The sequence below is a fragment of the Mya arenaria genome, chromosome 15 (genome assembly GCF_026914265.1).
Source record: "Mya arenaria isolate MELC-2E11 chromosome 15, ASM2691426v1".
In the NCBI taxonomy this organism is placed as follows: Eukaryota; Metazoa; Mollusca; class Bivalvia; order Myida; family Myidae; genus Mya; species Mya arenaria.
In genome coordinates, this window is record NC_069136.1 from 10,949,412 (window position 1) to 10,961,713 (window position 12,302).

The window sequence follows — 12,302 nt, forward strand, 5'->3', positions numbered from 1 at the left end:
TCGACCTGGGATAGTTGAGTGATGTTTAAACAACACAATACGTGTCCTAAGAGAGACAAGCAATGTACGACAAATACAGAATACGCAACCGGAGAGAGACGAACAATGTACAAACTACACAGTATACGCAACCGAAGAGAGACGAACAATGTACAAACAACACAGTATACGCGACCGGAGAGAGACGAGCAATGTACAAACAACACAGAACACGCGACCGGAGAGAGACGAACAAGCAATGTACAAACAACACAGAACACGCGACCGGAGAGAGACGAGCAATGTACAAACAGCACAGAATACGCGACCGGAGAGAGACGAACAAGCAATGTACAAACAACACAGAACACGCGACCGGAGAGAGACGAGCAATGTACAAACAGCACAGAATACGCGACCGGAGAGAAATGAGCAATGCGCAAAGCACGCAGACAGTTTACGCAACCGGAGAGAGACAAGCAATGTACGAACAACACAGTATACTCGACCTAAGAGAGAGACAAACAACACATTATACGCGACCGGAGAGAGACAAGCAATACAAAAACAACACAGTATATTCCACCTGATAGAGACGAACAATGTACAAACAACACAGTATACACGACCTGAGAGACAAGCAATGCACACACAACACAGTATACTCGTCCTGAGAGAGACGAACAATGTACAAACAACACAGTATACACGACCGGAAAGGGACAAACAATGTACAAACAACACAGTATACGCGACCGGGAGAGACAAGCAATGTATAAACAACTCAGAATACGCGACCGGAGAGATACAAGCAAAACAACACAGTATACGCGACCGGAGAGAGACAAATAATGTACAAACAACACAGTATACGCGACAGGAGAGACAAGCAATGTACAAACAACACAGAATACGCGAACGAAGAGAGACGAGCAATGTACAAACAACACGGAATACGCGATTTGAGAGAGACGAGCAAGCAACGTACAAACAACACGGAATACGCGATTTGAGAGAGAAGAGCAAGCAATGTACAAACAACACAGACTACGCGACCGAAGAGAGACGTGCATTGTACAGACAACACAGAATACGCGACCGAAGAGAGAGGAACATTGTGCAAAGAACACAGTATACACAACCGGAGAGAGACGAGCAATGTACAAACAACACAGTATATGCGGCCGGAGAGAGACAAACAATGCACTAACAACACAGTATACCCGACCTAAGAGAGAAGAACAATGCAAACAACACAGTAAACGCGACAGGAGAGAGACAAGCAATGCACAAACAACACAGTATACTCGATCTGAAAGAGACGAACAATGTACAAACAACATAATATACTCGACCTGAGAGAGACGAACAATGTACAAACAACACAGTATACACGAACTGAGAGAGACAAACAATGTACAAACAACACAGTATACTCGACCTGAGAGAAACGAACAATGTACAAACAACACAGTATACTCGACCTGAGAGAGACGAACAATGTACAAACAACACAGAATACGGGACCGGAGAGAGACAAGCGATGTACAAACAACAAAGAAAACGTGACCTGAAAGAGACGATTAATATACAAACAACACAGAATATGCTACATGAGAGAGACAACAAACAACACAGTATTCGCGACCGGAGAGAGACGAGCAATGTACAAACAACACAGAATACGCGACATGAGAGAGACAAGCAATGACAAACAAGAAAGAAAACGTGACCTGAAAGAGAACAACGCAGAATACGCGACATGAGAGAGACGAGCAATGAACCAACAACACAGAATACGCGACCGGAGAGAGACACTCAATTTTCTCTTTAGTAAACAGATTAGAGCGTCGTAAATTAATACGTAACGCACAAGTGTCCGATGGTTATTAATAAAGACATATTTTAAAAATAAATAAATTAAGAGTACACTGTTGCTCTCTTTGTATATACGAAATATCAATATTGCGTTGGCTACTGAGCATTGTTTCTTAAATCCATTTCCTGATTACAGGTAGCGTTCGCTCGTCATTATTAGGTCACAATTACTTCTGACAGCACTTGGTGCTAAACGACGAGCGAACAACACGAAACAGTAATATGAAGGAGTGGTTGCTGCGACGAGTTGATTGAAATTTTCTTTAACACAAGAATATACCTAGCTTTTTAAAAAAAAAAAGAGACCGGTCAAATATACATTTAAAAAAGTTCTGTTTTCTACAAATTAAACAGTAATCGACATTAAAGTGACCATGAAATAGTTTGGTTACCATGGAGATGTAAAGGACTCAACTCTTGAAGTGTTATGCATTTGCTTACACCCGTAGTTTTAATATGTCAAAGCAACCACACAGGTTCATGGTTGTAAATCTATTGTTTTCATAGAATGATTTAACTATATACGGGTCTTGCTTCTCCGCTTATTCTTGATATTATTTATTTCAGTGTTTATATATGTGTCTTCATTTCTGTGTAAAACATTATCTGTTTTGCATATGTATTAGTATAAATGACACTGGCGATGATAAACACATAACAACAAGTAGTATCTTTGAAAAAGTTTCTGGGTCGTAGTAAACCAGCGAGATGTCCTATTGGTTTGCATGTTTGACATGTAATATAGATGTGGGTATTTGTTGTTGGGTAAATCGTGAGTCAGTGCAGCTCTTTGAAAGGAATATCATGACTATGGAAGTATGGTAATGTTTGACTAAATACATATTGTTTTGTTTTTTTTCAATAAAGAAATGTTTTCACTCCTTAAAAACCCAAACGTCATGTGTTGTATTATTAATTGATAGGAACTGAGTTCTTGAGAACATTCGTATACACTTTAAGGATCAACCTTAAAGGTTTTAAGCCAGTTCGTGGTTTACAACTAAACGCTCTTATCAAATATAAAAATATCATCTTTGATAAATCATTATTATAAAATGAATAATTTACAAAAATAATTGTACATAATAAAACATGAAATAACCCTCCATACTACTTTCATTTCACTAGTAAGATTTTCCTCCTTGATCTAATTGTTCAGCACTTTAGCACGTTTCAACATGACGTAACGCAAGGAAGGAAAAAAAGCAGGACGATATAAAACCAAACACAATCAAGTCCGATAACAATGGGCTCACTATTTTTAGCGTTTTACTCGTTGTATTTATCCTTAAAAGGTGATCTGTCTTACTTTTCTGGAAAAATTGTTAGCGGGAAAATAAAAGTCTTTAACTTTTAAACAATCAGAGACCTAAATCGTGTCCGATACTTTTATTTTTACTTTATTTGACTAATATTACAATGAGAAATGGGATTTCTAGTATAAGTTCATTATTACCGACGAAATTATTTTAATACTATTCAGTTCATTTCGATGACTTTCATAGGAATTCAGGGTAAACTAAATAACCGTTTCGCTTATAAGTACGAATAGGTTGATGAAAATCACCTTATATGTATTTGTCGGTGTTATCGTCAGTTACGTAAAACTTATATCAAACGTTTTGACTATGTAAATCCATCTGTATTCAAATTCCATCAATTATTGACACCATGTGATGGAAAGGAAGTTATGAATGTTTGTAAATCTATTAAAGAAGCATTTGTTATACGCAAGTCATTTATTAATAACACTACTTAATAAACTAGTTATGGATTTTCCCCTAAATGCCAATGTTAACATAACAATTATCTTGTTTTCCTTTCCTTAAATTATATTTCATAATATTATGTTTTTAAGTATACGTGACTTGCTTGATATATATATATATATATATATATATATATATATATATATATATATATATATATATATATATATATATATATATATATATATATATATATATATATATATTACGACGATGTACTCTTGTATAAGTCGAATATACTGTCTGTTCTGTCAACATTTGGTTTGATGGTAATCACAGTGGGTTTTTTAGGAAGATTTGCGTGTTTCATGATGCCGGGGGTGCTCGCAGTAATCTAGGCAAGTTTGTCAAGATTCAACATTATAACATTTCATGGTATTCGTATCTCAAATGAATCATTTAAAAAATTTAGAAAGTTAAATGTCACTCTCATAATTTATGTCTCCAGCAGATAGAAATTGTTTCAATGGCGTGGATTTGTCTGTTTCTGCTGTAATTCACGTTTATCAATTGCTGAAACTTGTCATGAGCGGGAAGCCCAAAAGATTTGCCACATTTGAAAGAGAGTTTTCAGTGACTTAAAGGTCCTTATTTACATGAGCATATTAACACAACCAGTTCATTTTAGTCAACCAAAGATGACTAGGAAATAAAATGATTTTACATGCTGACTGTCACGATATACCGCGGTCGTGTGCTTTTAACACTTTGTATAACTTAATTTAATAATATTTTATTGCATGAGAACACATTTCACAATGACAATAGCTATACAAATTTCAACACAATATTTAGACCGACATTATTAAATTAAGCATGCAAAGGGATTGGGCCACGAGTAATGCCAACATCAGTTACGGCCCTCTCCCTTATAACTAAGGATGAGTCGCTCCTATCATCTTAAATAGCTGTCCTTCGTATGCTTATAGCGGTGTTCTCTAATTTACAATTTAAGAAATATTACACACCACTGAGGGTCATATGACATTATAAGGACCGGCCAGTCAGCCACCAAAGGTGTATATGGACCGAGGCGTTAGTCGAGGTCCATTCACCTTCGGGAGCTGACTGACCGGTCCTTATAATGCCATATGGCCCGAAGTGGTGTGTTATATTTCTTATATTATATCGAACACTTTTCATTACAAGACAATATTTTTAAAGCGATTTAAATGTGTTTTATTTAACAAACCTGAGAATGTTTACTTGCGACAAATTTTCGCCATGGTGAAAATAGCAAGGCGCTCTAACCAATCGTATGACGTCAGCAGTCCATATTACATTTTTGGCGAGGTCCGGACCGGCCAAAAATATAATATGGACCGTTGACGTCATTAAACTGGATTTTCATCAAAATACAGTGATATACGGACCGATTGAGATTATATATACAAAGAAGGGACAAATGTATGTGAGGTATAATATATATATTTATTATTTTATTTATACTCACGAATAAAGAGAGAACTAACTACTCAGATTATTTTAAATTTCGAACTCTTCTTATAACCCACGAGCTGATAGCGGAAAGTTTGGGAAATAATATATTTTTGTTTTAAACTATATTTGCACACCTATTGACAATCAACACAACTTTTTTAATCAATATGACGCAAGCAAAAAACATGACGCCACGGACTCTAAAATCGAATGACAGCTACCATACGCGCACATATTTTGAAGGTCATGGAAACTGTCAAGATTTATAAGGTTTTTCTGATAAATGTATTTTACTGGATGCAAAACTTTCCAATGTCATTAAGAAATTAATCGTAATGACCACGATATAGCTAACACTAACATAATACATTGGTATTCGTCCCTAACATGTCAATTTAACGTCATTTATACGTAAAATACTTTGAAATCCTCTGTGTTTTCAATATGTCAGTATTTGAATTATCTCCCTTTATCCGTAAGCTTCAAATTATTCGTAATAATGCAATGCTATTTGTTACAATGCTTCCGATATCGGTGATTGTTGAACAAATGAGTATTCCCTCCCTTTCACTGCTAAAATGTTGAATAGGTCAACCCGTGTGTGTCATTTTAAAAAACCCATAAACGATTTAATGAAAAGTCGATATTAACACAAACATTACTACGTAATCAGTTCCTTGTTTCATGAAGTTTTCTTACAAAATACCACTTTATATTATATAATTTATTTGTATATTGTATAGCTAATTCTTGAAATTCGATGTAAGATCAAAATTGATTTCACCGAATTTTCACAAGTGGCGCAGAGTTTCAAGTGGAAATATCAATTTCTGTAATCACAAGTGATCTACATATTAATCCAACAGCAAATTGTTCTGAGTCATTTATGTATGCATTAGAAAAAGATGTTTATTTGATTGGCTTTCTTTGAACAATTTTCTTAATCATCCACCATCAGTTACAAAACCAATCAGACACAGTGAACGTTGCAAAGAAGAAGAGGAAGGTAATATCTCCGCGACCGGCAGTCCGATCTTGGGTAATGGAGGTACCGGCGGGGCCGTCACTAGAAGAAGAAGAAAAATAGAAATAATATACACAATAAAAGTGAGGAACATTAACATTCCGTTATATGCTACCGTAATTAACATTTATGTTTTGTTTCGTGTATATAATAGTAAACCTAGTGATTGTTTTCATACAAAAAAAAAATACAATCAAACATGTTGTACTGCTCGTTATCTAATATAAGGAGTCAACTTCACGAAATTAAAATAAACTTCGTATAAAATGATCAAACATAAAGTCAATATTGTTATGTATTTGGTGTCAGCATACTTGCGGGGGCATGAATGAATGACAATCAAAGATAATTCAAATGTTCTGTTATTTAATTGTGTTTAGTTTATTCTGACGAATGCGACAAAGAGAGTTTCATAGAAAATATTTCTGTCAGTCTATTTTCCCACCAAGGCTTAGTGGCAATAGTGAATGGTGGCAAACACTTGGTGTTTGCACATCTTTGTGTAGGTCAATGACAATCGAGGATGTTATGCACCAGTCAATTGTAACCACAGCCCCTCCAGGCCCGGAGAATAGCGGGGACTTTCACTTTCGGTCCAGCCAACCCCGGGTAAAATCTCCGCCCTGCAGGGACGAACTGATGGTCAAATCCCCGCCAAATGCCCCCGCACCCCAGGGAACCTAGGTAAGGCAAATTCCCCGCTATATTTTGCGCGAATACAAACCCACCGCATTCACCCGGCACTGCGGGGCCATCTGAAAGGTATATTTTTGACCATATATATAAAATAGAGCGGGCAACCTCGGCCTGCCCCCCCCCCCGCGAACACCCCTACACCCCATTCACTTTAACCCCCACTCCCACTCCCCTCCCATCTCCATTAGTATGTAGATCTTCAAATTCGAACTTAAACATATACATTGGAGTTTTTTTTCTGAATACAGTATTCGAACGCCAAGCCATCAAGTGATATACTAGTTGCAAATGGAGTTATAGGTAACTTAGTTTTGACACTTCTAAGGTAATGACCCCCACACCCCACCCCTTTTCCCCACAGCCATAAAATGAAGAACAAAAACCTAATGAAACAAACTGTTCATCTCAACTAAGCTTACATCGATGCCGATAATGCTCAATATGTCTCATCCAGTAGGCATGACATTTATTTCCTTATGGTTTTTACTCAGTACAATTTTCTGAATATTCATGATTGCGTTAAAAAATCAGACCGATATTTCCTACATGATTCACACTATTTTACGAGATATAAAATGATACGAACAATGAGAGCAAAAACTATGTTTCATAATCTAGGAAGAGTAACTGGTTTCATAATTTGGGAAGTAGTGCACATTATATTTTAGTATGGCAAGATTTGACATACTTCAAAACTCTACTGGTATCTCCACTGGAGAGTTAGAAAGTTGAAACTTACCTTTATGATTAATGTTCAAACGGTTTGGATTTGATGATTTTCTGCTGTCATTTCCTTATTATCAGGTTTCTTCAACAAATTTGTGCAGAACATATTCTGCTTGTGCGTAACATTTTAGTGAAAATATAGATTATTAGGAAAGCCCATTTTGTTTCTACAGATATTTGTTTGGTAATTTAAAGTGAAACTATTGGTATGTTAATTCTCCTATTAAAATTCTATAATAATATTTCCGTCAAAATTATTATTTTCTAATACCTTTCCTTATCCCAAACAAGACAAACAAGATGTTTCGTAATTAAACCTACATCTTGATTATTGTGTTATCGTAAGAATTGAAAAGTAAAATATGTATTTTACGTGATTTTAGTACAAATACATATTTAATTCCCATTCCATCAATAAACATAATGAATTTCCGATAGTTTCAAGTTATTATACCATAAGAACAGTAAGAAACCAAATTTAGGCAAATGCCTAAGTGTTTTATGAATACCGGTCGTTTTAAATGACGGCACATCCAAATGGGAGGGAAAAGAAAATCGGTGTGATTCCATATCAGACATATTAAAATACTTTATTTTTCTCATATTGCGCTTTTCATTTGAGGAACATATATTTTTTATTGCATTCATATACCACGCTGCAGAAAACTTCAGTAGCCGATTGTGCAAAAGTGGTGTAAACTTTGGTTTGGTCAAAGTTAGAAATGTATTAATTGGTCAATATTAATGCATTATATAATATCGACAAACCCTTCATTTAAATTTATGCGTAAATTAGCTTACAGGACATACAACGTATCTTAGTTTGATACGATTAGCTACAGATCTCCATAGAAATGACGTTTGTAATTGATCGATGTATGTGACGTCGATGTAATAAGTGACGTCATTGACGATGTCGTTGTTCACACTGCTTGGTAAAATGACGTTTTATTGCCGTAAAATATATGTTCCATCGATGCATTAAGTGAAGTCATTGACGATGTCGTTGTTCCCACTGTTTTGTCAAATGACGTTTTATCGCAATGAAATTTATGTGACGTCGATGTTAGTGAAGTCATTGACCATTTCGTTGTTTATACTGCTTGGTCAAATGACGTTTAATTGAGGTGATATGTATGTGACGTCATTGTAAAATGAAGTCATGGACGATGTCGTGGTTCACACTGCTTTGTCAAATGACGTTTTATCGCGATGAAATTTATGTGACGTCGATGTAAGTGAAGTCATTGACCATTTCGTTGTTTATACTGCTTGGTCAAATGACGTTTTATTGCGGCGAAATGTAAATGACGTCATTGTAAGTGAAGTCATTTACGATGTCTTTGTTCACACTGCTTGGTCAAATGACGTTTTACTGTCGTAAAATGTATGTGACGTCGATGAAAAAGTGACGTCATTAACGGTGTCATTGTTTCCACTGCTTGGTCAAATGACGTTTTATCGCCGTAACATGTTCGTGACGTCGATGAAAAAATGAAATCATTAACGATGCCGTTGTTCCCACTGCTTGGCCAGTTGACGTTTTATTGACGTAAAATATATGTGACGTCGTTGAAAATAGTGAAGTCATTAATGTGCAATAAGTGAAGTCAATGACGATGTCGTTGTTCACACTGCTTGGTCAATTGGCGTTTTATTAAGGTAATACGTATGTGACGTCGATGTAAGAAAAGTCATTGACGATGTTGTTGTTCCTACTGTTTGGTCGAATGACGTTTTACTGCCGTAAAATGTATGTGACGTCGATGTAATAAGTGAAGTCATTTTTGGTTTTGTATTCACGCCATTTTAATATAGTGGGATAGGAGCCTTACTTAGGAACCTGGGGTGCGGAGGTATTTAGATTTGACCAACCGTTCGTTGCCGCAGGGCGGAGTTTTTACCCGGACTTGGCTGGACCGAAAGTCAAAGTCTCTGCTATTGCCCGGACTGCGGGGGGGGGGGGGGCGTTGTTACAATTGACTGGTGCATTAGTCTATGTGTTCTATGTAGGTGTAGCACTTTTTTTAATCAAATGGTGCTATTTCTGGGATATTGTCTTTGTTTCTCATATTGATGTGTGACAATCAGGGTTTTTCGAGATTCGCTGTAACGATATAAGAATTCCATTTGGAGCGCATCGGCCATATTCCATCGGAAGCAATCTCGGATGTATGCCGGTACATCAGTAGAAGTAGTTCGTAATATTTTAAGTAATAGTATTATTTAATTGTAATTTTAACGTGCATTTTGTATTATTAAGTTCAAATCGATTTCCAATGAAATGTATTATAGCACATATTATTAAGATTCCCAAGAGTAAAGTCATTAAGGTTAACTCCTTAAGTGAAATTACTACGCGATGTACTCGCAGCGTAGTTAAATGTAAAGAATTCTGACATTGTAAACCGTTCATAATATCCGATGTTGTTTTCGATGAAAAAAATTAAAAAAGTTTTACACCAAAAAGTACAAAAATATTCAAGAAAAGTTCCAAATAATATTTGGCACCTGGACGTTTCCATATTAAGGTATCTATTGTAGTTTTTTTTCACTGTGAAGCTTTATGAATATTGCCCCAGAGTACGTTTTTTATTGGTTTTGCTATGGAAAAAGAAAATTTAAATTCTGATGAATATATCTGTTATCAATAGTCTATAAATAAAAAATAGTGCGTTGCCATTATTTAAATTAATGTCTTTTATTATGCTTATCAACCAATAAGTACATCTTGTTAAAATTCATTAGCTACTCAAATAAACTATTTGCTTTATAATCATTTTTCCAATTGACCAACGTTTTTATCAAGAAAATGCACTTTTGAAAAGCGTAAAAACATACAATATGTTTAACCATAGCATGCCGGTGTATGATTAAATAATCTGAGAATGCTATTGTGAAATGAATTGTGTCAGCTCTTCATAACAAATAGTCATACTTTAACTATTTTGGGGCTTATTTCGAATTACATGTATTTCGTATAGATCTATAGGTAATAGGGAAGATGGGACTTTTTTATCGAATATTTCTCAAAATTCTTTTAAAAAGTCTAATGATAATAACTGTAACAATGGAAATACCATGACACAAATCATGAACTTCTGTGTTAAAATCCCCCACTTATAATCCCCTCTTAATTTGCTTTATAATGTATGTAGTTATTCGAGAAAAAACAATTTGCGTATCGAAAGAAGGATCAATATAACGTTAACCAGCATGTGCAGATTTGAATATTTATACGAAAACCTACAGAAACAAGCTCAGTCGCCAAAAGTTTAAACAAAAACCCCGTGTAATGGCACAGGGTAATCGCCAAAGACATAGAACACACACAAAATAAATCATTAACAAGAAACATGGAACAACAGCACAAAACTCCACAAAAAGCACAGTGCATATATACTGTATAAAAAACTAGGTGTGTTTATCAAGGATTGTTAGGTATCGCATTGGAACGGTCAGTAAAGTTTTAAAGTGAATATGAATTTTCGAGTGAACATGAAGGTCGGGGTCCGCATTCGCTAAAATCGTGTGTCTGAGTGTCAGAATAGAATGGTTTATTTGGATTGACACATACAGTTCATCATCCGCTAGCATGGCTATACATGAAAACAACAGTCAATATACCATTTGGTTTATTACATCTAGAATACATTACAAACATATCAAATAACACCACCCCGTCAGCATACAACATTAAAATAAGACTGATTTCCCAAATTGTTATTCCACTTTCAAATAACACTTTCAGGCTCAGGCTTAGGAAACTGAATTCGTACATGTTTAAAAAGATTTATAAAATGATTAATTATGACAAAAAGAAGTGTACCTGATTGTTGAACAAAGTATTTGTAACACTCACCTAAGTGTTTCCCAACTTTGCACATGTGATAGCATATTTCAACATAATTAAAATTTAGCTTTTCTGAGTCCGATTCTCAAACTCAGAATGTTAATGAATAAGGGCCCATACGTATCAATGTATTTTAATTGTAAGTTTTTGGGGCTGATGTTGTGAAGCGTGTGTTTTATTTTCGTTTTACAATAACTGGAGATGCTTTCAAGACCGACTAAAGACGAGAAAAGAATCCGCTTGAAAATGGCCAGTGATAACATCCCAATGAATTGTCCAACATTTCTGACTTTGTCTGTGGAGCAGCCCTTCAAACGCCAATGATACATGAAGCATAACTTTTTGACAGTAATAATGACCCTTATATGTATTTATTATGCATCCATCATATATACACTCACAAATCACAGCGCAAAATACCGTAGCCCGTATTCCACTCTGATGACGTCACATCATGGACGTATAATTGAGCTATGTTGACACGACGTCATAAAGTAAAACAGTGCGTCATTAAAATGATATTTGTTATGAAACCGTGTGTCTTTTAAGTGATTTAACCAGTAATGTATATAATAAAAGGGTTGTTAGAACGGCATTGGATCAGGAATGACGCATTTGACTCTCGTGGACTTTTGCAGATATTGTGTTCAGTCGGCTTGTGTCTCGTGAAAAGATTAACAATACCATACAGCTTTCTTGTGTGTGTCTTTTGATGAAATGAGTAACTTGCCAACTCAAAATACCCAGTTTTTTTTAAAAGCTTTAATAACGATTTTTTTAAAATAAAGCAATGACGAATAGCAATCGACCGTTAACAATTGACTGTCCAATCATTAATCCCAATACGCATCTTCATCTACATGCTGCGAGGCTACTCGCTGACGATATTCGTTCTACATTTGATTCATCCAACCAATCACGCTGCAGGAATTAAGGC